This window comes from Ixodes scapularis, unplaced genomic scaffold (assembly GCF_016920785.2).
Source record: "Ixodes scapularis isolate PalLabHiFi unplaced genomic scaffold, ASM1692078v2 PGA_scaffold13__105_contigs__length_92229423, whole genome shotgun sequence".
NCBI classification, from domain to species: domain Eukaryota; kingdom Metazoa; phylum Arthropoda; class Arachnida; order Ixodida; family Ixodidae; genus Ixodes; species Ixodes scapularis.
In genome coordinates, this window is record NW_024609839.1 from 56,579,385 (window position 1) to 56,606,182 (window position 26,798).

Consider the following 26,798-nt stretch of genomic DNA (forward strand, 5'->3'; position numbering starts at 1 on the left):
CTCATGCAACGGTGTCGACAGGTAAGCCATAACAGGCACAGAAGCAACGATTTGGGACAAAAATTTAGGTCACCAAAATGAGTGGAGCTGAAGCTGATAAGATCAATCTGGGTTGACTCAAGGTATGCCACAACCGTCTGGAAAATATTTGCAAGGGGCTCCAGGTACACCGAGACCTACCAAGACTGCTGGAGGCAGCCTGTACGGGACTGCATTTCCTTCTAACCAATCGATAAACTTGTTTCCAGTCTAATCAACAAACCATGTGCCTATCAGATTTAATTAATTGTTGTGTTTTAGTGTCGCACGCATGCACCTAAGTTGTCTGCACTCGTGTTAAGACCAACATGAAATTTTCACGTGGTGAGCTTTTGACCGGTGAGCCTCTGTCTGGTGAGCTTTTGTCCAAGATTTAAGTCCAATATATGTCAAGAGTAGACTTAGTATTTGTTCCTGTTAAGTTTGATTGCAATAGTGCCTTGCCATTTCCTCTTTACGGCAATTTACTCACCTATCAAGTCCTTAACTTCCTTTTTAGGAAGCTTTCCCTTCATTGCCGACCCCGTAAGGCAGCAGTTTGTCAGGGCCTCAGTTCCAAATACCATGACCGCGAGTTCCTGAACGTAAATGGATGGCTGCTTCGTGTCGACATGCTTCAACTGCGCTTCAGGAAGCGCAATGTCTCCAAAGGTTATCTGAAACATAAAAATAGAACCAAATACGGTCATTACATCCATAAGAATGCCTTTTAGATGAGCGCATGTGCACGAATGGCCGTGACATGCTGGTGGTAAGGAAGTGTTTGATGAAGAGAGCTAGCTAATAGTAAAGAGGGTAATAAGGCTAGTTTGAACATTTACTATATAAAGTCCACTGGTCAGGCTAGTCACCATCACATTGGCGCAAAGCATTTTTGTTTAATAGGGCGATTGATGTCTCACTCACACGCTTTTTTCCTTTTTCCCAAATTTCATATGCTTCATGCAGTTCTCTCCTTGTTCTGTCATTGTATTTGCGAGAATCTTAACATAATGCAATACCGGGGAACAGAGGCATCTGCTGCAGTGAATGGCGAGGTGGCCAGACAGGCTGGCTCACGTGGCAGCCACATGCTCACGGGCAGGGTCATTCACACATCTGGCCCATATACACTGCCCCTCAGAATATTGGTACCTGATACACAACGCCCAAAACACACCCAGCAATTTTATCCTTGTGTTTTATGCTGCAAGGCTAAGACGGCGGGGCTTGGGCCTGTTGATTCTGTGGCAGAGCCAAGCCATCCTATTGTGTGCCGAAGACATCACAGTAGTGCGGTACCGCTGACCGACTTCCTTGAATTGTGTGACACTGAGTGTACATACCTGCCAACCTGTGGACTTTCAAATTTGTAAAACTCGTGCGGCTGCGGCCGGGGGGGGGGGGGGGGGGGGGGGGGTTACGCGAAGCGATGTGCAGCTTAATGTCAGCCTGGCCAGCGTGTGAAATGCTTACATCACACGTGTACGTGCTACACAATCCAAACTTCTCTTGCTTTTTGGGCGGCATGAAGCACGGAAATTTCGACGTGTAGGACTTCAGGAACACCTGAAAGTACCTCTTTTGAGGTTTCGAGTTCGGTATTGCGCCGCGAAGCCACAGTGACCAGAAGAATGCTACAGTTACACGTGCAACAAACACAGATGTCATACTTTTTGCCTCGAAACTGGCCGAAACGACGAGGTCCCAACGACGTCTGAACACGCCGAACCAACTTGCACCTGTGCACCGCCGAACACACGAACAAAGGCTTTGAGTGGTTTTCGATTCGTGGCCACCGGATAGACGGATAGTAAAAACCACGACGCTGCTGTGGACGGCACCTATCGCCCTCTTGTGGCAATGCAAGATACCACCAACAACGGACTTACAAAAACAACAACAAAAAAAAAATTTTTTTTTTTGTAAGATTTGAAGCAAGATTTGTAAAATCGTAAAATTAGTCCCAATTTGTACATTTTACGAAAAATTCGGAAGAGTTGGCAGGTATGAGTGTAAGTATGGTACCACATCTGGTCTCATATTGGGCTTGTTACGGGTGCGCTGTGTCCTCGTGCGTCATATTGGGCCTCTCACGAGCAGGTTTGTTTATGCCTCAACTTTATTTAACAAGCTTTGGCGACCTGAATTATACACATCTGCAGGTAGCTTGCTTCTGGATAAACAAACCCACTCGTGAGAGGTCCAATGTAAGACCAGCTGTGATACCATACCCTCAGTTTCACACAATTAAGGGAAGTCGGTCAGCGCCACCGCATTCCTGTGGTGTCCTTGGCATCCAATAAGATGGCTCGGCTCTGCCACAGAATCAACAGCATAGAGCAGCCGTCTGAGCCTTGCAGCATAAAACACAAGAATAAATTTGTGGATGCATGAATGAATGTGCCCATGAGCACGTGGCTGCCACGTGAGCTAGCCTGTCTGGCCACCTCGCCATTCACTGCAGTAGCGGTGGCGCTGGGTTTCCGGGGCGTTGACGAACAGTACGACGCCGATAGCTCGCAGCCAGTGGAGGTGACAAAGAGGAGACTGGAGTGTTGGTGGAGGAGAGCAAAAGAACACAACTACGTTTTTGGCTAATGTAGCTACTAGCCAGGCTAGATCCAGCGCTGCTGAGATCCCCCGATACAAAGGGGTTAGCCCCAAATCCAATCCAGATGCCCCTGTTCCTTGGTGTTGCACGATGTTAAGATTCTTGCCAGATACAATGACAAAACAAGCAGAGAACTGCATGAGGAATATGATATTTAGGAAAAAGGAAAAGAGTGTGTAAGTGAGGCATCAATCGCACTATTAAACAAAAATGCTTCGCGCGAAGTGATGATGACTAGGCTGGCCGAACGGGCCTATATAGTAAATTGTCTTTCCAAATAAACAACAGTTGCGAGTGTGCCAAGGCTAATAGTAATCAATATTATTGATTACTATTAGCTATATCCCTAACAGCCATGCAAGTGTCCCTTTAAGAGAACATGCACATGGACTGTAGTAGGTGCCTCCAACTATAATTACGCTTCTCCACTCTGTGATTGCAGCCTCCGGAAGTTCTGAATTGGCAATCTTGCAGCATGCAACAGTCGACTGGGGAAGTATTATCGAAGCTGAAGAAAACATCCGCTGTTGAGCACATTCCAGGCTTGATCTGCGTCGTTTATTAAAGCAGTTTCCTGATTGTTTTTTTTTTATTTTGAAAATGCTAGTCCTTAAAGGCAACGCCCAGATATTTTTAAGACACTTCTACACATTATGCGATCGAGAATGAAATGTGTCCCACAGTGGATACAGTAAAACCCCAATTATGCGTCCCCGGTTTATGCACGACTGGACGAGTCAGCAGAAACTCACTGATTTCTTTTGAAGTTCCAATGTGATAATAAAGATTGATTGGCACCTCTATTATACAATTTCTAGGTTACATTCATAGTTGCATAAGGGTTCTAGCTTCTTCAGATTCCAGCAGATTATCAGCTTAAAGGCTTTTGGAAGTTCTGCATGTCTTTGTCCCGTAACTGTTGTTTCTTGGATTATCCAATGTTGTCGCGCAGTCTCCTGAAAGTCAGATAATCGAGGCACCACTATATCCTCCAGCTTTGAAAACGCCTCAACCGATTGAATGCTGCGCGCCCTACAGCGGCTGAATGAGAACTTCCGCTGGCCACATTCGTGGAGTGTGGCAGCATCACTCGGAAAATCATTGAAAGATAGTGGTGAACCTAATACACTATTTCCATCCAGTTCCCAGAATTTAGAAGGCGTGCGTAGAGGCAATGAGGCATATATCTGTTGCAAAAATTGTTCCCTGGGTTCTAACAGAATTATATTTAGGTTATGAAAATGATCAGCAGAAAGCAGTCCTGACATTGTTGGGATGGCCTAAGCCTGCATGAACAGACACCCCATACACAGCATCTAATTAAAAAAATAACCTTTTAAAAAAGAGGACAGGTCTGCTGAAACCTTGCAAACCACGAACAAAGCAAATCACTGAGATTTAAGAAGACGACAGAAACAGAGACAACACAAAACAATTCAGAAATGAAACCAACAATACGGTTAGCGCTGTTTGAAGAACCATTACCTTTCTATGCCTCAACATTGCTAAGCTTCTTCCATAGATTCCAATGCTTACCTCTTCGCACATCCTGGTGGAATGTGGAAACTTAGGCCTCACATTTTAAGGTCAGTAAGTATAGCTATGGTTCTAATAGTTGAACCTCTCTAATAGGCACATTTTTTGCTAGAACATATGGTTCGTTCACACTTTTAAAAAGCAGTCTTGCTGCCAACCGAATTTGGTCACCAAAAAAAGACAGAAGTGTTCAGGCTTAGCAGAATGGACAATTGGGCGAGTTTACGGTTGAGATCATTATAACTTACAGTGCGACTAGGACAAAGAGAGACAGAGGAGAAAACACAGGCCAAGCGCTTAACGAGCAACTGATTCGATTGAAAAGGAAATACAAATGATGATGCTGCTGCTCGTCCAGGCATGCCCCTCCGTGGTCCTGGCGCTTTTTCTTTCACTCAACACGATACCAGCCGAATTATCCGAGATACAAAAAGCCGATCTCGCTCTTCATCAGTCACTGTGGGTTGGCTCACACACAAGGATCCGTTTTGTGTTATGTAGTACGTCTGCATCATTTCTCGGGGTGGTTTCTGGTTGTGTTGGAACACCACTGTCGTGTTGTTCAAAAGGGGTTGGCATCCGCAACCCCAGCAATGCATTGTGAGATGTGTGTGAGCGGTTCCTTTCATAGAACTGTGGTGTTTTCGTAGTCTTATGTTGAGGCAACTCCCAGTTTGTCCTATGTAGGCACGCCCGCAGGAAAACGGGATCTTGTAGACCACACCTTTTATGCAGGCGACAAACTGCATTCCGTGTTTGATGCTGCAGCGGCTGTGAGATGTAGGATCGTCATTTCTCGCACATTTGTTGACAGTGGAGCACACAGATCTAAGCTTGTGGGGGGCGGAAAAAACAACATTCACATTGTATCTCGTGGCAGCTTTCTTGAGTCCGTGGGAAAGACGGTGGATGTACGGTATGACTGAAGTTTTCCTTTTCTCTTTCTGCTCGAGGTCACATTGCTCGATCTCTGGATCTGTTTAAAGGTATTTCACGATTTTTTCGCAAGCTGAAGTAATGACCGAATATGGATACCCCGAATCCTTGAACCGTTGAATTTGGGACATGAAGCTGGAACTCAATTTGTGGATGCATGTGCTTGTTAAAGCTGTCCTCAGACAGGAAAATGCGATGCCTTGTGTGACGAGTTTGGAGTGGGCTGAAGTCCACATTCATCGGATGGCAGGACAAGGTGTACATACAGAAGTCCGGAGTGTGCATAGGGTCGAGGGTAGCCTCTGTGCTCAGTAACATCTTCCTAGGCAAGATCCATCGGGATCTGGAACCTTGCTTGGAGAAAAACACCAAAAAAGTGTTTAGGTACGTAGACGATTATTTGGTGTTCGTTGAGAGGGCTAATTTCCATCAGAAGCTTGACGATGTGCTGAAGATCTTCACGAAAAAAGGGCAAGGACTTCGATTCACCTATGAAGCCCCAAAAAAGAACCTTATTGAGTTCCTGGATCTCCGCATCAAAGAGGGGGATGATCATGTTTGCTGGTGTTACAGTCCCAGAACAGCAAAGGCTCTTCTAAACTTTCAGTCAGCCCACTCTAAACTCGTCAAACAAGGCATCGCATTTCCCTGTCTGAGGACAGCTTTAACAAGCACATGCATCCACAAATTGAGTTCCCGCTTCATTTCCAAAATTCAACGGCTCAAGGATTTGGGGTATCTTAATTCGGTCATTACTTCAACTTGCGAAAAAATCGTGAAATACCTTAAAACAGATTCAGACATCGAGCAATGTGACCTCGAGCAGAAAGAGAAAAGGAAAACTTCAGTCATACCATACATCCACCGCCTTTCCCACGGACTCAAGAAAGTTGCCTCGAGATACAATGTGAATGTTGATTTTTCCGCCTGCCACAATCTCGGCTGTGTGTGCTCCACAGTCAACAAACGTTCGAGAAATGACGATCCTACATCTCAGCCGCAGCAGCATCAAACACGGAATGCAGTTTGTCGCCTGCATAAAAGGTGTGGTCTATAAGATCCCGTTTTCCTGCGGGCATGCCTACATAGGACAAACTGGGCAATGCCTCAAGATAAGACTACAAGAACACCACAGTTCTACGAAAGGAACCGCTCACACACATCTCGCGATGCATTGCCGGGATTGCGGATGCGAACCCTTTTTTAACAACACGACAGTGATGTTCCGACACAACCAAAAACTACCCCAAGAAATGATGGAGACATACTACATAACACAAAACGGATCTCTGTGTGTGAGCCAGCCCACAGTGACTTTGATGAAGAGCGAGATCGGCTTTTCGGATCTCGGATAACTCGGCTGGTATCGTGTTGAGTAAAAGAAGAAGCGCCAGGGCCACGGAGGGGCATGCCTGCCTGAGCAGCAGCAGCATCATATGTATTTTCTTTTCAATAGAATCAGTTGCTAGTTCAGCGCTTGTCCTGTGTTTTCTCCTCTGTCTGTCTTTGTCCTAGTCGCACTGTAAGTTATAATGTTGAGGCTTACTACTCCCTGCCGTTCCCATATGATGTATCTGGGAAATCAGTTTCCTTAGCACAACCCTGCCGTGCCAGTGTGCGTCGGCGGAGGAAGTTAGGAGGTCAACTTTTGACAAACACCATGCATTATTTTGAGTAGGTTACCTATGCTCATTACTCAGTGACAACCAAGAAATATGCAACCACCGAACGAAAGCTGTCCACAGCACGGGGTCTGATTTTCATCTTGGCGAGAGTGAAGGAGCTAAAAGACTGTTTGCAAATATGTTGCCTGTCAGTGCGAGAAAAAGAAGAGTTTGGGAAGTCAACGCACTGGATTTTCTGTGACAAAAGGGGGACCGAGCAGACCACAGATTTAAGATTAATAATTAGTGAAGCATCACAAATCAGGTGCGACTCGTGTTCTCACTAAATGGGCAGTCAAGGCTGACATGACACTCGTGTTCAATCCGCGCTTCACACTGACTCCTTTTAGGTGACATGGAAAATCGGTGCTAAAACCTCAAGTTCGTCTAAATTGTGTTGGTTTCGCCTGCCATGAAGTGTCAATCACCGACGAAAACACAACAAAAAAGACATTGATGTATCGTCTGCTAAACGAGATTTAAAATGATTTGTGAACGTCTGCTATATCACAAAGGATGCAATAGACCTTTTTTAAAAGCTGCATCTACCTACCCTGGCACCAAAAGTCAGTGTGCTGTCGCAAACCAACTGTAGCTGAGGACAGAAAAGGCCGAGCAAGACAAGGAAGGCAAGCGGCAAGGCCATTGCAAGCTGAGGAGGCATGTGACAGAGCCTTGCACAAGACATCCTCGCGTCGCCGAAATTCATTTTCTTGCTGCACATAAGCTGACATTCCCTGGTGTGACATATGGCAATACAATTCCTGCCTTTTGTTCTAATTAAAAAGTTTTCTCCAGCAAAAAAGAAAAAAAAGATCAAAAAGGTCTTTGATCGATCCGCTTGCCACAGGATATTCCACAGAGTTCTAACACCCAGCATCAAAAGTCTGCGATTGTGGTTGGAGCATCAAAATAATCTGATCAAATTTTGACGCGCAGCGTCAAAATTTTGTGTGAATGAGCCATTACGGTTAGGAAAAAGACAAGAAAAAAGATTCACACCTTTAACTGTGATGTGAAGAAAAAAAATTGTTACATACCATACTCTACACAATATCCTCTTGAACCACAGGGCCTGCCACTCCACGAGTCTCCATAGCCGCAACAAGGGGTGGCACACCTGCCGGTAGGAAGCATCAAATTATAAGAAAATTACTGGTTCAACAGTCAACACTGAAATCACAGGCGCTTTGAAGTTACACACATGTGACACCTGGTTTAACATTAAGGAAAATTAAAAGTGCACACGATTAAAGCAAACACTGCACCAAACTTGCTCCTAGACTTCAAACTTTTAATACGAATGGTGGGAAAGCATGAAGCTGTGAAATTCAAGCCTGAAATCCCATGCTGGACATGTGTATACTCACCATAAAGAAACCATTCGTGAAATTATCCGAGCCCTTTAACTTGCACTAGAAATATTGCTCTCCCTTCAGACTGCTTTGCCACCCCAATACCCCTCAAATCTCATTCCCTGACCTTAGTCAGCTCAGTTCAGTGGCTGTCACTTTTATTTTCATAATTTCTCTCCTAGTGCACATTCAGTATTTTTGTGCATATTTCACTGCTTTCGACACGGGCACTCACTGTCAACACGCCGCTTCACAAACCGCTCCCAAATCGAGTAAGAATGCTGCTGCCACTCTATATCATACTATGAGTGGCCCCATTTCACCGATGTACAGCTGCAACTTTAAAGAGAAATGCATAAGCTATTCCTGTAAGGAGAACAGCAAATTGAGGCATGAAAATTGACACTGTGTGTAAACATAGAGACAGTCAAACTCCAAACCCAAGCAGGGTCAGCTCTCGCATCACGATTCAGTGCTTTACCATCACAGATATTGCCTACCCTGATTTTGAAAAAGTCTCTCCTGTATCAGCATTCAGTTTAACTAAAAAAACTTACGGAATCACAAAGAATGGTAGCAGCAGTAGTACTCATTTTGGGATATGAAGAAGCTTAATGACCATTTAACGCAGGGAATTAAAGCAAAGTGTAGATTAAAAAAATGTTTTAAACTTTATTTTTTTGCTTTGTATACATCTTTGTAAGTATGGCCTATGGGCGCCGCCATCTTGCTTACTGGGGGGTATTTAGGTACACTGTGGGCCGCGCCATAATCTGACTACAACGTCTTCTCAAGGCATCGTAATTAGGTTATGGCGCAGCTCACGCGCTCTCCAGCTAGGAAGATGGCGGCGCCCAGGGGACGTACCTGCAAATGTGTATATGTAATCGGTCACTAAAGTTATTTTTGGTGCAAATGAACTTTTAAGCAAAAAATCTTTGAGGTTGCAAATTTGCGACATCGAGCAGTTAGGCCTGGACAAATAGGTTATACTGTTTCACCTTACATCCGGATGCGGAGGACGCTACGTTACAACCTCGACCTCCTGTGCTCTGGCCTCGGCCGCCCTAGCCTCAGCGTCCCCCAGTCAGGTCGGTCCTGGTCTCAACCTGCTCCATGCTGGCTTCAGCCTCGGTGGCCCTGCCCTGGCTTCGGCCTCGTTGGCCCAGGCTTTGACCTTATTAGCCCTGGCTTCGGCCCCGGTCTGAGGCTCACTGGCCCTGGTCTCGACATTGTTGGCCCAGGTCTCCCCCTCCTTTATCCGGGCCTCCTTGGACCTAGCAGAGGCCTCTTCAGCAGAGGCCAGGGCAGGTACAGCGAAGACAGGTCCCCGAGCTTGTGATGCAACGTCCTCAGGATCCCCAGGAGATGCACGGAGCTATAAACAGAAAATATAAGCAGTAATGATAGATTATGAGAGTTGTACAACAAAGTATAACATTGGAAGTCCTAAGCAACTGCATCCCAGAAGTGACCTCTGACTGACCCACAAAGTTGCATTCCCGTTGCCCACCAACTTTTTCTAATGCTGAGGAAAATAACATCATATGTCATCTGCCCTCACAGTGCAAAGGTTACTGAAACAGTATATCTACAGTCTCCAATTACTTCAGCGTTCTGAACAGCTTGCAGTTTGCATGAATGAATAATTGATAAGTACACTTGAAAAAGCAATAATGACATTGATTAAAAATATCTAACCAAGCACCAAAATGGCAACATTCTATAAATCTGACGTGCTCTCCATAAAGCTAACACTTTCTAACAAAAATGTTGTTATACGTACCCTCTGACCTTTCAGCTCCTGGCGAAGCTTTTTGAGAAGCTTGTCCTCCACAGTGTCGTTTTTTTTTTTTTTCTTGTGGGCTGCTTCTTCTGCAACGAGTGATTTCAAGAAAAAAAATCAGCAAGTTTTTGCAAAATTTCGAAAGACGTTGCGAACGTCGCTGTTGAAGCCGCAGGATCACAGCGTGGTTCATGTTCCCAAGTTCCGCAATTATAAGCTGCGCCATTGTAAACTCATTTCCTTGACGTCCCACTTCGAGCAGAAGAAGCTCTTGTCGAAAAAATAATCAGCGACGGACTCACCCGGTCTGTGTCCGCCGGAGCATCATCTCGTAGAGTGCGAATCGTCGTCATCGGGTAACACCATCTGTAGTTCTTCAGCCCATTTCCACCAAGTTTCCAGTCGCTTCCCGGTCGTTGGATGCCACTCAAGCCGTCCCGCTCACCTTCGATGAAGCAACAGCGAGCGTTATTTCATCACTCCACCCGGTCTGCGCTGCGCCGCCACCGTGTTGATATGCGCCTCCCAGTTCCGCGCACTTCATGGCGCTCGCTGCCGACGACGAGTCAGAGAAGGCGGGAACGAACGCCGTCAAGTCTGGCATCGCGGTCACCGATGCGAAGCCCGGTTGCGACGCTAGGGTCCTTACAAGCTCACGGTCCGCGGCCATGGCTGTGCTTTCTCGTCGAGTCAACAGGAACACTGAACGGCCTCTCCTCGGTGGCGGAAACAATGGACGCGCATCACCGCCCGTGAAGAAGACTCACGTTCGTCGGCGTGAACGTGGCTGTCGCAGCCACCACTGTTCCGGGAAGGCTCAGCGGTAATCCCACTTCTGAATGCTAAAGTCTTCGAAGTAACATCATCGAACGTTCATAAAAAAAACTGGTTTATTTAAAGACAACAAAACTGACGGCTGATCAAACCGGCACCATCTGGATGATTGTATGGGTATGGATACTACTGCGGTACCTTGCAACGCACTTTGTAACGGGCGGTAGCTTGCGCCACCTAGCTTAAGTCTGAAAAGCGACGTATTTGCAAACGTGGTCGGTCACGCTCACGACTGATAGAAATACCAAGAACTCAAACGCGTCACGACAGCAACAGACCCCAAATCATTCGAATTTTAACACTGCAATGAAACCACGCGGAGCTGTCAGACGCAGACACGATGAAGCTTGTTTTTTCTGCGTCGACGAAACTCAGGAGCATCGATTTCGCGACCCGGTGCACCACTACACAAACTGCACTGCTTTATAATCCGACTGAGAACTATCGACGACAGAAGATTGCTCGTCGATGTTGGTGGGGCAAATAACACGTAGCACGGATGATTAAACGATGGAATCACAGACGTAGTCGGTCATGCTCGCATATTTGTTGATTGTCACCAAGCGATCACTTTCTTTGTACGCGGTGTTCGGATTCATCCGCCAAGCTCCTGACTTTTGCGGGTTGCGATCTGATATCAGCCTCCCGAAGCTGGTGGATCAAACGGTAATAGCGTATCTCACTCGCTGTTGCAGGCTGCTCACCGAAAGCGAACTGGAAACGACAACTACGCTGAGACTGCAGTGGCTACCTTTCATATTCCTGAAGATATCAACTGAACGTACCTTTCACAGTTTTTCTTGCGCTCTTGTGAGGGGTAACCATTGCGTCAACGCAACTATTGTTGTCGTTTCCAGGCGGCTCATTTCTTGATCGCCACGCCGGGAAGCTACGCGTCCACAGCGTGTGCGCAACGTATAATGGTCACTACACTCATTCTGGGACGGTGCAATCGCAGACGTAGTCGGTCACGCCTGCCACCGGAACGCTGAGAACTTGATCAGGGGGCTCACGTACAGCACTGAAACGCCACAGCGCTCGAAACAACGCGAGCTGCTGACGCCATTTCATGACACAGACACAGCGACGAAGCCCAATGTTGTCCTCATTTCATGGTGAGCGCAGCTAAGCATACTCGGTGCATGCTCCGATTATCCTTTCAGCGCACTTCCATAGTAAACTTTTCGTTCACTAAAAGAAACCTTAGAGAGGCAACTGATAAGTCACTGCACGAATACTTACAAGATCCTTCCAGCTTACTTCCATTACGTTCTTCTAGTGCACTAAAAGATACCCAGGGCAGGCTACTAGTAAGACGCTTCGCATGAACTTAGAAGCTACTTCGGTCTTAGCTAGTTTACTAAAAGTATACTATTACAGTACTTACTTCAAGCATACTAAGAAAGGACACTAATAGTACAAGCCTACTTCTGGCTAGCATCCTTTAAGGACAATTTTAGTATACTTCTTGAGAATGAGTATCTTAAAAGACCGTAAAGTATACTTAAAGTAACCTAGTTTTCGCTAAGGGCAGAAGTGCTGGAAAGATAGTAGTGACTTATTTTGTGAAATGCTTATAACCGCGTTTTATTGTTTCAGGTCAAAGATAAGGATCTAGGTTTGTTCGTCGACGCGGAGGGAAGTGTCGAGCCAAACGACATTTGGAACCTGGCTTTGAACCCACTTGTCGGTGAAGGCCAGAGGAGCCAACACAAATCAACTGTTGAAAATGACCTCCTACAACCTCAAATAAACGCTTTTGTAATTTTTTATATATGTTGTCATAATAAAGATTTCAACCATAATTACCTATTTTGTGCATCTTCCTTTCAGCGATGCAAATACCGAGAGCATTAACTGGTGCCTTGGAACGCACCCCTTCTTTACTAAGAAATCTTGTAGCAGAGCCAGCTTCAAAGAAATGTGAGCTGTTGTTTGGGGCATTTGCTTCCCAAAAAGGCTTCCCCCAAAAAGTTTCATCTGACCCCCCGTTTTGTAATGCTAGCATCAACAAACACCGAAAAAAAGCGAAGTCATTGAACTCTCCGGTACTTGAAAATGGTGCCAAGGAACCCCTTATGGGACGAGAGTCCTCTGAATCTCAGGGGGTTGCAAAGGGTGCTTGTGAGCACCGTTGTACGAGCGTGTCTATTAAGTATCCAGGGGAGTTAAAGGAATCCTCAATTTATAAGAGTTTTGCAGCTCCCATGGTGTTGCGAAGCCGCACTGGACTGGGGAGTCTTGCGAGTCCCTAGGAGTAGTAAAGGGCGCAATATATCTCCCACAAAATTGGGAGTCATGTGAATACCTGGGAGTTGAAAGGAGCATTAAACAACACCGATAAAAAGACGGGTCACGTGAACCCCCGGGAGTTATAAGGAGTGCCAGACAACACCCCTGTTTAGTGGGATAACTTGACTCCCTAGGTGTTACTTAACGAATTAAGCAGCACCCTTAGTGAGGGGTGTCAGATGAGCACAAGGGGATTCAGATAAGGAGCTAAATGACCCCTGCAAAACGGGGTGTACTATAGCTCTCCGATTTAGGGGGATAACATGACTCGCCCGGGGAGTTATTTCTGAGACATCGCTTGACTCCCCTGAAGGGAGTACCCGTGTACACCCTTTTTTTTAGAGTGTACTATTAAACTATATGCTCAGAGGTGTGTTTGTTTCTCCAATTAACAAGTTACAGCAGTGTGCTTTAATGCTATTATCATGTGTGTAGTTTTAAGCATCCTCTCTGCAATGCCTACGAAGGCCCCTGGAAGGAATAAATTAATAAATAACATTTTCACACCACTGGAGTTGGTTTTCGGATGCACAACATGTTCAGGAAAGGTTGAACGAGTGCAGCCCCTTGCAAGAAGCCTGCCAGTCTGGTATGACCCCTTAATTAATATTGAAGGGTCAGAGAAGCGAGTTTCCTCGTAAGGTCCAGAGCGTGCAATGGACACAATTCTTGGTGTGTAGACTCTCAATGCATGAAGGCAAGCGGAAATATGTTTATCTGGTTAGTGTATCAAATATGTTTATTTCCACTTGATTACATAATTATTGATTCTTAGTAAATGGTTCCATAACGAGTTCTTTCTGCGACAGTCTCGTGTCAGGCGTTCAGTCGTAGTACCTGTGGACCTTGTTGTCGGATGACGCTCCTGGCACGTCGGTGTTCAGTTTGGCCGAGTGGCAACTTTGACCGACTGATGCTGTCTTGTAATCATACGTCATGTGCACTGAAGCTGCAGGGCTGGCTTCTAATCCGAAAATTTTCCTGGTAGTTTTCGGCATTAATGTAGCAAGCTCGGGCATGTATTGCTTACGTGGCTGTGCCTTTTGCTGTACCGTTGACTTGAAAGCTGGCAACAATTTTTGTTTGCTATCCAAGTCTGGTGATGCTTGCAGTTCACTTTTGAGAGCAACCAACCATTCTATTCCTTCAAGTCACTCAGGGGCATTCTCCCTCAAAGTTCGAAATTGTGTGCTTCGTGGAGTGGACACAGAAAATTGGTGTCAGCAAATTTTTAGGTATTGTCTTTGGACGACAACCGACACCAAATCCACTGTCACTGCATCGCCGCTCACCTGCCTTGTCGTGCTTACCTCTTGTTGAGGTGATGGACATGAGGAGCTTTGGGGTAATCAGGGATTCAGAATCTTCGATTCAGCACCTTCGGCATCAGGGACAAAGGTCGCCGAAGGTAATCCTTAATCTCCCGTGGTCGCTCCTCGAGACGTAATTCAGGGTCGTTTGGCACGAACCCTCGCCGACCAATTCATTGGTACGGGCTGCTTTGGTAGACATGGTCGGCTTCATGCAGTGGTAGCAAAGTGGTTTTCGGTCGCACATTCGCATCACCTACGTTTTCCTCGGTGTACTTTGTTGAGCACAGTCCTACACACGATGTCGGGAATGCTTCGGCGTTAGAGTGTCTCATTGAATTGGCATTGAATACTAAGGGGCAGCCGGTGGCGGTCGTCGTGCCATCGTGGTGTAAGTTGCCCTTGGTTTGTCAGATGCCGCTTCGCTCGCAGAAGTCTCGGTTGAAATACCTGTCAAACTTGTTCCGATACAATCTCGGCAATCAAAATAAAAGCCGTGCAACTGATGGCAGGAAGTAGCTTCCTGATCTCCTCCCAAACAACGTCGTGGGTGATGTCGTGGATGCCTGGGAGGCTGGCGTCGAAGTAGTAGCTGGACAACTCGAGTGTCGAGACGCCGGGAAGTTGTTCATAGTGGCAGACTCGGGCATGCAGAGCACATTTTATGTTGGAAGCCTCAGTGATATAAACACTTCGACTGTTGTTGGGGGGTTGCGGACAAGGCTGCCGAAGGTGTTGTCCCTCACGTGAGGTGCATGGTATTCTAAGGTTCTTGTCTTCTGTAGCATCAAGGTCGGCGTGGGCGTGGGCGTGGGCGTGGGCGCTCGATCAAGCACAAAACATCCTCCACGAGTGCGGTGGCGCTCTCATTGGGGCAGTGTCCTGGAAAGAATCAAAAATGCGGCTCTCTTTCGTTGATGTTGGCTGACGGATGCGCGCTTCAGCTTGATCTTGCAAACTTCCCATGACGTTACGGAGGATCCATGGTTCTCAGACCAGCGCCGGCAGTTGCTTCCACGAGAAGTATAGGTTCTGCAGGAGCTGGTTGTCTGTCCACCCAATGTGGCGGGCGACACTGTCATATTGTTCAATCCAGTCCTTGACGTCTTCATACAGCTTGCGTGAAAAAGCGTCGGAGTGTGATTTGCAACGGGCATGCAAACAATGGTGGGAGGGGACACGGTTTGCTGCTACAGGTTTGTCATTGTTAGCTTAGTCAGCTTCGGATTTTCTGACAGGAGATCGAATTCCGGTGGTTTTTCCTGGTAACAGCAACTGGCTCGGATTTCAGGTGCTTCGTGGTGTATTTCCGAGGTTACTCCTTGTGGTACTCGGTTGTCTTGCGGTTGTTCTGCCAGGCTCGGGTCAGGACTTTGCCTACGGCTCGACAGGGGTATAAGACGCGGAATAGTCCGCCAGCCGTGTCCCATTATCGGGTAACTCGGCTGAAGAGCCGCCGGGTTCACACAGAGTGAAGGGCTACGGGTAAAGTGCCCAGCACCTCCACCTGAACACACGATTACAGCTGAGCATGACCTGCAGTGTCCCAGAATAGTGAATATTGATAGAAGATAGGACTGGAACAAGGATCCGTGACAGTATAACAAAACTAGCAGAAGAGAATCTATCCTGACCACTGAAGAAGCTGCATTGCGCTTTAGTGGCATTCTGTCCGAATAAATCCTCTCCTTCGGGGTTTGGCGACTGCCGTGGACGAACTGAACTGAAATGGATGTGGGACCACTTTTCTGGTAATGAGCCACTGCAGACTGTTGCCACAAAGCGGCGTGAGCTGGGTACGTAACACGCTCGGTGAAATGTCCGGACAGCTTGCAATTCGCGTAACGAGTGTGGATGAAACGTTTGTGTTGACGGAACGTGCGACAGACCAGCGGGATCAATGCCAACTGCAACACCTGTGCTCCGTGGAAGTGCACGTCTACGCCGGAACAATTTCTGAAGCAGCACAGCATCACCTAAAGCATGGCACAGGAACTACCAGCTTGAAGGCAGCTCTTCGGTGCGCCGCACACCTGTGCTCCGTGAAAGTGCACTTCTACGCCGGAACAATTTCTAAGCAGCACAGCATCATTCAGCACGGCACGGGAACTACCAGCTTCAAGGCAGCCTTCCGGTGCGCCGCACAACCGAAGTGAGCCCTCGGTCATTTGATCGAAGCTGCACCACGATTGCACACCGCCAAGCATGACTCACGCAATTTCCGTCGCTAAACTGTGTATCCAAATATATTGCACACGCTTCACTGCAAACCTCGAAGATTCCGATGGTCAACGAGAGCACAGAAACGTCGCCTTAAATTTTATCCTAGCGGTATCCGAATCGATCCGAGGTCCGAGCAACGTAGGTCAGATTGTTTCTTCCGTGGCAATATCCCGGTCGGTCACCAGCGAAATGCACACCGTTTCTCCGTATTTTCACGTTATACCTACGTCAAACACCACGCTGAACTCTGAACTCGCTTTCGACCGGCCTCATATATGACGGCTTCCGCGTCTGAAATCAACTCGCCGAGACGAACGACAACCAACAAAGCATCCGACAAGCTCCGGCCCAGCTGGGGCCAGCCGCTGCATGGGCGCTGCCATCTTTCCTGTGACGTCACGTATTTGGTTTGGTCATGTGACGTGTGGTTAAATTTGCGTACAATGGCAGCCTCCTTATGGGGGTCACTTTCGAGTGCAGACCGGAACCCCAATTTATCGCTCTAAGCCCCTCTACCTCGTTGCGTAGTCCCCAACTGAATGAATGGAGTCACAATAAAAATACTTACCGGATGGATAGATATATAGTTTGGCGTAGTGTATTGGGCGGTAGCCTGCGCCATCTGGTTTGCCGCGAGTTATGTTTTTCCTACTATTCCCGCATGGTAAATTTCAGCAGTAATTACTTCACACGTATGTACGATTCCTAATGCGGACAACTAATGGACAATACTATATACAGTTAACACTGACTTTACAAGCAAGGAAACCCATGTAGGTTTGTGCTGTCCAGAAGAACACCACCAGGGAGTAATCAACACAGTTTATTTTCGCAACAAAAATATGGTGGGCAGTTTGTGCCTCGTATATAATTACCAAAACTACAAAACATAAGCACCGTGCATCAAGGATTCACAAACAATACATCCTACAAAAAAATGACAAGCATATTATGGCATGCATGAAAATCTTATCAAACAACTGGAATTACAATGTTACAACTGCAATTGGATTGCAAGCCTGTTTTGTGTTCTCAAGCATGTTCCATGGAAGGTGCACCACACACATAACATATGCAGCATCAGCAACACATACTAAAAAAAAAACTGGCCATGCAGTATCAAAGCTCGTTGATCCAATGCAATTTGTATGCAAATATAACGCTCAGCAGAAGAAATCTGAAATGCACGATGACCACAATGAGAAAAACAGACAAGTAAATGCCTAAACAAGATTGCCACTAGTATAGACCTTCTTAGTTTGTGACATAGTCATTAAATAACCCTAACACAGCCTGAACTGCAGAATTAAAAGTACCTTGCTCCTGCTGATTTAAGTAACAATAATGACCAAAATAACAAGAACTGAAAGCCAACCCACGGTCTAATACAGGTTTTACGTTCATGTCACGTTTAACATGTCACATTTAACATGTAAGGTTTACCATGACCACTACCATAACAAGCGCACATGAAATGGCTGACAAAAGACTGCTAAATCATACTGGTGCCCGGTGTACCTGCGACCCACTCATCACAAATGATTCCACCAAGGCTTGGCATGCAATCTGCACTGCCTAATTAGGTACATCTTACAAGGTGTCTACCCAATGACTTTTCCAAAGTCCACGATTTTTTCAGGTTTCCCTTGACTATTTTGATAAAATTTCCTAGCTGTTCCTTCCTTCGAAGGATGACATTTCGGGCAATGTTATTCAGCAGAACCATGACGACACCTGATCGCCGGGCTTCGTTCCGCACCACCGTGCCACTTTTACTCGTCACTTTCCCTGATTTAGCCAACCTTTTGACAGTTTCCCTGATAATTCCCTGACTTTTCCAGGTGATCCAAAATTCCCTGAGCATTTCAGGCTTGCTAGGTTGGTGGACACCCCTGATCTCAATCTCCTTCACGCTCCACATATGTGTAAAGCAGAAACAGTGTCCAAAAGAAAAGAAAGTTGCATCCGAGATGAGTGACCTAAGAGAGTATTAACAAAGATCAATATGGGAACTTACACATTCCACATGACCACAATAGGAAAAAAACAGACATGACCATCTAAAAACGCAGTCATTACAATAGACCAGTAGAGTGCAATCTACTGACTGCAAATAATCCCAACAAATGGCTAGTGTGCAGTCTGCACGGCCCAATAAAATCCCAATAAAATTAATTTTACTGTTGCAGATATCTTATGAGATGCAACATAAAGGCTGAAACATCATCTTCTACCCACTGAACTTTTCAAGCTGTACACCAGAGACGCGAGAATGGAAGCGAACTTTATCCAAGTTTCTATTTACAAAACGGACATGCCAGCACAATCGAATTCGGCAAAACATTTTTAAAAACCGTGCACGACACTCTGGAGTGCAAAAATTAAAATCACCAACACGCGAGAGAGTTATGTACAATGTTTCACAAACACTTCGGAGGTGCGCTACACTTTCTATAACAGAAAGAAAGATTGACTCGAGCTGCTGAACAAGTGTGAAAGCTGCGCTTCATGGCACAGTCAAGTTGCCGAAGAGCTTGCGTGGGACGTGGTACGCTTTCAGCATCATAAAAAACTGATGTGGCTCATCAAGGTTACTGTGCTCATCTCTAAGCAAGTCAGGACAACAACAACCTTCTGCAGCCTTCTCAGTAAACATTTTAACAATGAAGCCAGCAACATAATAAGTAGCAGAGTTGTCAATAACATGGGACTCCTCATGGGCTGCCAACTCAGTGATGTTTTCCAAAGATGGAAAGTCGTCCTGTGTACATGCTGCACAACATCCACGAGTGACTCGCTACTAAGTGAAAATGGGGACAACTCCTGGAGGAGGTCCGTCTCATCCTCCTCGACATTTCCCTTCGGTGACAGTGTGAGGAGCTTCTGAATCCCAATGTGTTTCAGGCCAGATATGAACTGAGGCACATTGGGATTCGAGTTGCATCCCTGCTTTTGTCTTATGTGTCCAAACATCTGTTCAAGTGGGTCTGGTTGAAGTCGACGCGTGAGGAGAAACTCAAAGTCGTAATTCTGGGAAACATCTTCTTACAGCTGCAAGACGGCTTTGATCGTAATTTGCCACCCGATGATAGTGTGTGGCTGACGTTTGCCTTCGAACTTCCAAGACGCAATCCATGGAAGCTGTTTTCCGAGAAATTCAACTAAATCCGGCTGCCCTTTTCGAATAGCATGGCGCAACTTTTGCTCCGTTTTCTTTGGACTGGAACTATTCAAGCAATCAAACAGCTTGTCCATGCGGTCACAAAAATAAGCAGTTGACATGGCTGCTTCAGGCAGCTGTTTCGCATAGACAAGAGCTAAAAGCGCGACGCACACTGAAGCACTCAATACCTGGGTCGCCCGCTTAACCTTCATATTACTGAAAGGTTTCTGGTAGATATGTCTTTCAGTCAACTTTGGCGCCAGCCGCAGTCGCATCTCATGTGTGGAGTGGTATAGTTTCACAATATCTGCCCAGTCTACAATCTGATTTTCGATATGAAGCCTGTGGGCCTGCAGGTTGTTCCGAGTTGTTTTCACTAAATGGGGAACGTCGTAAATGAAGTAAACGCGTTCACGTTTTACGAAAAAAAAAGGGCTGCGCCACAGAGACCCCAAGGTGGTTTGCTAAGCTTACATTGGAAGCCAATTGGTCACAAATTACAGCTTTAACTGTAATTCCAATGTCTTGCAACTGCTCAGTGAGCGAGATCAACAAGTTCCGGATTACGGTAGATGGCGTAGACGTGTGCCCAATTGTATAAGCGACTGGTTGAACCCATCTCTGGGAAACTCCGGAAAGAAGGATAACCAGGGCTCTGTCGGCAATCGTTGAGGTTCGTTCGTAGCCATCATCCGTAAATCCATAAACAACATCTTGTGACACGTCATATGACAAGTTTTTTTTTAACACTATCTCATCGAAGATGAGAGTGCAGACGCGATCGCGCTTACTCCATGATTGTGTTTTTGTAAAAATGGATGACATAATGCCTGGTATAATTCCAGGTGTCATTTTGACATCCGACAGCCATCTTCTTAGTGTGCGCTGAGTAGGAAGAGTGAGATAACGAGACAAAAAACGGTATGCCCGCGGCCCACGGAAGTTGAGATGAAGAGAAAACTTTTTCAACCATAACTTGAATCGTTTTCCCTTGCCCTTGGATTTCAATTTAACATGGCTTGACAGTAGGTGAAATACCTCGTCTGTCACGTGAGGGCGAATGATGTTGAGAGCTTCCGCAGCCGATCGAGGCATATTCTTCTCTTGCTTGCGCAGCCTTGCGATGGTCTTCCGGTACTTTGAAACCTTGGCCTGGAGACGCCTTATTATGTCCTTAGGTCTCGGCGCAGAACTGCGCAGAGGAGGCGTAGAAGTACCTGAAACGGGTAAAAAATAAAAATAACGAAATCAGAGCAGGCAAGCAGTTCTCCTTACAACCAGCATAGCCAACATTACCTTACAGTGACATAATCTGCAAGTAGATAATATGCCCCTAAACTACACACAATTAGAAATCGTGGGAAACTGGGCTTTTGAAGCTATGTTTGCTAAATTTACATATTTCCACTGTATGCCTTGACAATACAGTACGTAAGGTATATTACAGGTTTTGCATGAAAAGCCCATCACCGGAAAAGTAGACAAACTAATACCCACCTTAACATGCATGAATTTTAGTTATATGAGTAGTAGCATATGGGCACAGGTGAACAAAAGAAATGGGACACTTACAAGCTCCAACTCGTTCAGAGGAGGACCATGTGGACGGTGTCACCGGTCGGAAATCCAAGGGCGAGCTGCATGATGGGGCTGTAGCCTCCGTGGAGTCCGCGCCGCACGGTGAGGCTGTCGCTTCCATGGAGTCTGGAAAAATGTGTCTATTAGACCCAGGCTGTTGTTTCCAACACAAGTCCTTCCTCACCATGGGCAGCGGTTGAAGGTTCTTCGGGCCGGAAGCTGGAGGCTGTAGCCTCCATGGGGTCTGCGCCGCACGGTGGGGTTGTCGGTCCCATGGAGTCTGGAAATATTTGCCTATTAGACGCAGGCTGTTGTTTCCAACACAAGTCCTTCCTCACCATGGGCAGCGGTTGAGGGTTCTTCGGGCCGGAAGCTGCAGGCTGCACCGCATGATGGGGCTGAAGCCTCCATGGGGTCTACGCTGCACGCTGGGGGTGTCACTTCCATGGAGTCTGGAAAAATTTGTCTATTAGACCCATGCTGTTGTTTCCAACACAAGTCCTTCCTCACCATGGGCAGCGGTTGAAGGTTCTTCGGGACGGAAGCTGGAGGCTGTAGCCTCCATGGGGTCTGCGCCGCACGGTGGGGTTGTCGGTCCCATGGAGTCCGGAAATATTTGCCTATTAGACGCAGGCTGTTGTTTCCAACACAAGTCCTTCCTCACCATGGGCAGCGGTTGAGGGTTCTTCGGGCCGGAAGCTGGAGGCTGCACCGCATGATGAGGCTGAAGCCTCTATGGGGTCTACGCCGCACGGTGGGAGTGTCGCTTCCATGGAGTCTGGAAAAATGTGTCTATTAGACCCAGGCTGTTGTTTCCAACACAAGTCCTTCCTCACCACGGGCAGCGGTTGAGGGTTCTTTGGGCCGGAAGCTGGAGGCTGCACCGCATGATGGGGCTGAAGCCTCTATGGGGTCTACGCCGCACGGTGGGGGTGTCACTTCCATGGAGTCTGGAAATATTTGCCTATTAGACGCAGGCTGTTGTTTCCAACACAAGTCCTTCCTCACCATGGGCAGCGGTTGAGGGTTCTTTGGGCCGGAAGCTGGAGGCTGCACCGCATGATGGGGCTGAAGCCTCCATGGGGTCTACGCCGCACGGTGGGGGTGTCGCTTCCATGGAGTCTGGAAAAATTTGTCTATTAGACCCAGGCTGTTGTTTCCAACACAAGTCCTTCCTCACCATGGGCAGCGGTTGAGGGTTCTTTGGGCCGGAAGCTGGAGGCTGCACCGCATGATGGGGCTGAAGCCTCCATGGGGTCTACGCCGCACGGTGGGGGTGTCGCTTCCATGGAGTCTGGAAAAATTTGTCTATTGGACCCAGGCTGTTGTTTCCAACACAAGTCCTTCCTCACCATGGCCAGCGGTTGAGGGTTCTTCGGGCGTGAAGCTGGAGGCTGTAGCCTCCATGGGGTCTGCGCCGCACGGTGGGGTTGTCGCTTCCATAAAGTCTGGAAGAGTTTCGTCTATTAGAAGTTAGGTTGTGAAGCCGTAGAAGCAATATTGTGTTTAAATAAAGTTTTACACAAGCAATATACTTTTCGTATATCGATAGTTAAATAAATCTTTACCCTTAGCTATGTCCGCATCTGAATATGTCGATGGGCGAACTGAAGACACAGCGGTTTTCATTAGCTTTGTTCGCCCAGGGTCCATGAAGTCACGCGCTGTGAAGTGACTGCTGCAGACGAAATACTTCGCATGCAGCTCACTGGACGATTTTTGCAGAAGGTCGTCTCTTTTGGCATGCCTCAGCCATGCCTTTGACCTGGAAGATGAAGTGAACTTCATTATTCTTTATTTTTGTTAAAAATAAAATATTTGACCATAAAGGCCCGTTCACACTCTTGCAACCGAGTACGACCGAGAGAAACTTCTTAGGACCAGGCGCGCTGCTGCGGAGCTGGTCCTAAGAAGTCGTAAGAGGATTAAAAACCGGCCTTGTCTCTCTCGGTCGTACTCGGTTGCAAGAGTGTGAACGGCGCTTAATGGTTTAGATATTGTGGTTTCACATGGAGGTGATAAGCAAACTAATAGTGCTTCAGAAGGTTGTAGTTATTTATTGACTGCACACATACACAATTTTGCTGACTGGTTAAAAGGTGCGCAATGCTATAAAAAGAAGTGCAACTTTTTTGGGAGTTTGGTAGTTTTATACCAGTGCTGACAATGGGCATCAGCTAGTTTTAGTGCCTTGCTCATTTATAGAAACATTAAAAAACTTAATCTCAATAAAAAACAAATAAAAAAAACGAGTTGTGCTTTCCTTGCATGTCATGTTAATTCAGCACGTAGCAACGAATTTGTAATGCAGTATGCCTTGCAGAGCTGGGAAGCTAGTCCACCACAATCCGGTTATCATGGAACGGAATGTTTTAAAACTAAATTTAGTACTAACAGAAGTAAAGTTTTGATTAAGTAAGTTTTGATTAAACATTCAGCTTTCTCTCCGGTTTTCATTAGAACTATGCGTCCTGTACGTTGCTAAAACAAAGGACAACCTGTCGTCTCGTGGAACTCGGAAGAACTTTGTTCCAGGCTTCTTGCGCGTTCTCCCATTGTTTCCGCACCAGGCTACGCAACAGTAGCTGCCGTAGCCAAACATCCTGGCGGCATCAGCTGGGAAACGAAAATAGCACAAGTCAATTTGAGATTACGCGAATTTGGTGCCTTCATTTCATAGCAATTCGGGAACCAAAATTGTTAAAGCGACAACAAAGAGTGGTGATAAAGAAAAGCCTTCACGGTATTGTCACCTTCCATTTCTTTGTATTTTCCTCGTGAGCGCGCTTTGCTTAGGATGGCCTCGCCCTAAGCAAAGCGCGCATGAAGGCTACCTGTACCCCCTGCGGTACCTACCCTGCTTCATACATGGCGCCAGGTACAACGCTGTCATAGCTGCTGGCGCAAAAGCCACGCGCTCGCGTTACCAGCATTGACAGCGATGCACATGAGGTATGAAATTGAGTATGCCTTGAGTGCCTTAACTGGCGCTCTCGCTGCACGAGCGCACTCGTGCACGTGCTACTGCCGAGGCTTCATCCAGCGCAATTAGCTCGCGCTTTAGCCCGTGCATCCAACTATAGCCAAAAGCAAGCAAAATACGGTGTCAGTAAAAGGACTCACCTTTCTAACAACGGAAGAATGTCGAGAAGCCCGCACGAGCCACTCAAGTGCAGCCCAACCGACCTTTCGAGCGACGTGACCGGAAAGCTACCGTCCGCCGAGCCGACGGCCCCAAAGCCATCCACTGAGCCGCAGCCAAAGCCGCAGCTGTCCAAATTGTTTTTAAAAGTATTTGGAACTGCTATTAATTTTGAAATGTTAGGTTATAGAGTGGAGTTATTTATCAAGGGTGAAAATATGATAAATGTCTAAATTAAGTGTGTGACTGCAGTGCCACTGAACGGTCGTCGTAGTCCCTAGCTCGTGGGCCGCGAATCGGCTCGAGTGGCCACTCTTTTCGTTTACTGTGTTACTCTATGCCTGAAACTGCCCGAAAGTTTGCAGCTTGCTTTGTTTTTGATTTTGGTTACGCTGGCGATGGCGTCGCGGCCGACGCGGCGACGTTCGCTGGTTACGACGAAACTCATTTGACGCAACGTGAATGTTTCTGTTTTAATCGACATACATTAGAACTTTTAAAAGTAAAAAAAAAATTGTTTAAACATTTATCTAATTCTTTGTAATGAAGTATGTTGGTTGTGTACTATACTGAACCTTGGCCTGTCTCAGCTTCGTCGTATACTAAACTGTAGCTTGGCCTGCCTCAGCTTGGTTTTATTTCAACATGGCGGCGACAATCGTTGCGTGCTGTGTTGTGCTCAACCTATTTTCTGTGCATTGGTCGTCCTGTTAGCCACCTCCTGCAAACCACATCAGCCGTAAGCATGCTGTCGGAGTATTGTGTGCCCGCCGGAAAGAATATACAGTCTTCTCGGAAGCAAGGCTGCTACTAGGGCTGCTTGGATCGTGGCTTGAACGTCGTCGGCTCCCACGAACCGCTTCCGCGAGCCTCACGTCGTTTGCTTGGTTCCTTAACGTTTCCGGTGATGAATCCCCCAGCCTTGGCCTCATCCCTATAGGACCTAGCCGGTGAAAAACAATCTACGACAACGCGGCATCTTTGGAATGCGATTGCTACGATCAGTGGCTCTTAAAACCTCAGTGGCCCCCCTTCAATTGTGAGCTCTGTGTGTGTGTGTCGGCGTTGTAAAGAGAGCTCTTCGGTGTGAGCGCTCTTACCTTCACAGTGTGCAAACTCTTCGAATGGTTATTCAACAGGCGGCGCTGCGAGACGCGAGCCTTCGGCGTTGCTTCAACTCGCAGTGTGGTGGTGTGGTTCTCAAAATGGGCACTTATACTCATTTTCATACATAGCGTGCATAGCTGTCAAAGGTACTGAAGTGGTGCGCATGAAAATACAGAAAAAAAAAAGTGTTCCTGGGCGCGTTTTTTGGACGAGTGGTAGGGCTGCTCTGGCGATACCGACGTCTCGGCGGCAGTGGTTCAAACCCACTAGACGCGCAGTTTTTTTGTTTTTTTTTAGCCATTTTTTGTGCACGATTGTGCGCATTGCCGAACTGCATATTTCGATTCCTCCTTTGTTCTTGCTATTTATTTGTAAGTCGCCGAGAGGCCACATTTCTACCATCTGCTCTGCCGCTTTGCAAGTGTTATTTGCCTACAGCACCGAGTTATATATTTTTTTTTTTTCGTGCAGCGTGGAATGAGGAATCTCACTGATAGCAGCCTTGCCCCAAAATTTATAATAGGACGTTAATCGACAATAGTTGTGGCCTGAACAGCTTATTTTGAAATAGCTGTCAAGGGTAGGAATCCCCCTCTCGGGGTACTTGCGATGCACCTTGAGGCGAACGGCGTTGTGTGTGAATTCGGCATGCTTGACAGTCCCCGTGCTCGAAACTTCTACATGGCGAGGTCTTCGCTTCGGGGACGCCAGCTTGCCAGATAGACACTGCGCCTTGTACTTCGCGACAGTACGGGCGCACACTCCGGTGTTGTTACTGACCGTCTCCAGGACTTCACGACCGACTTCTCCGGGAAACGCGTTCTTGTACTCGCGTACACGTTGGCAATCACCTGCTTGCACTCTTTCAAGGTCTGCGCACAACGAATCTTTGAAAATATCCGAGCAGGAGAGGTACTTGAGCTTGTTGCGTAAGACGCCATCTTCTCAAAACCAGCCAGTGCCACACAACCCGAAAACCTGCAGCTGCTGCCGCACGGACGAAAACGAAAACAATTTAAAGTAGTTTACAATAACTTTTCCTTTTATTGAAAAAAATTTGTGCTCCGTCGAAATCATAACACCACTATCAGTTTCTAGATCCAAGGAGGCACCTTTTTCGACTTTTTTATAAGTGTTTTCGCAGGGGACGCATTATTTTATGGGGTGAACGTGGACACGGTCGGCGATGCAAACCGGTGCGCCAGCTTTGACTGCGTTGCATGCTACGTATGAAACGGAG

The 26,798-nt window shown here is 46.8% G+C and overlaps 1 pseudogene; it reads left to right on the forward strand.

Moving 5' to 3' along the window:
• The window catches only part of LOC115327916, a 96,816-nt pseudogene that overhangs the window by 36,552 nt on the left and 33,466 nt on the right, over window positions 1–26,798 (forward strand).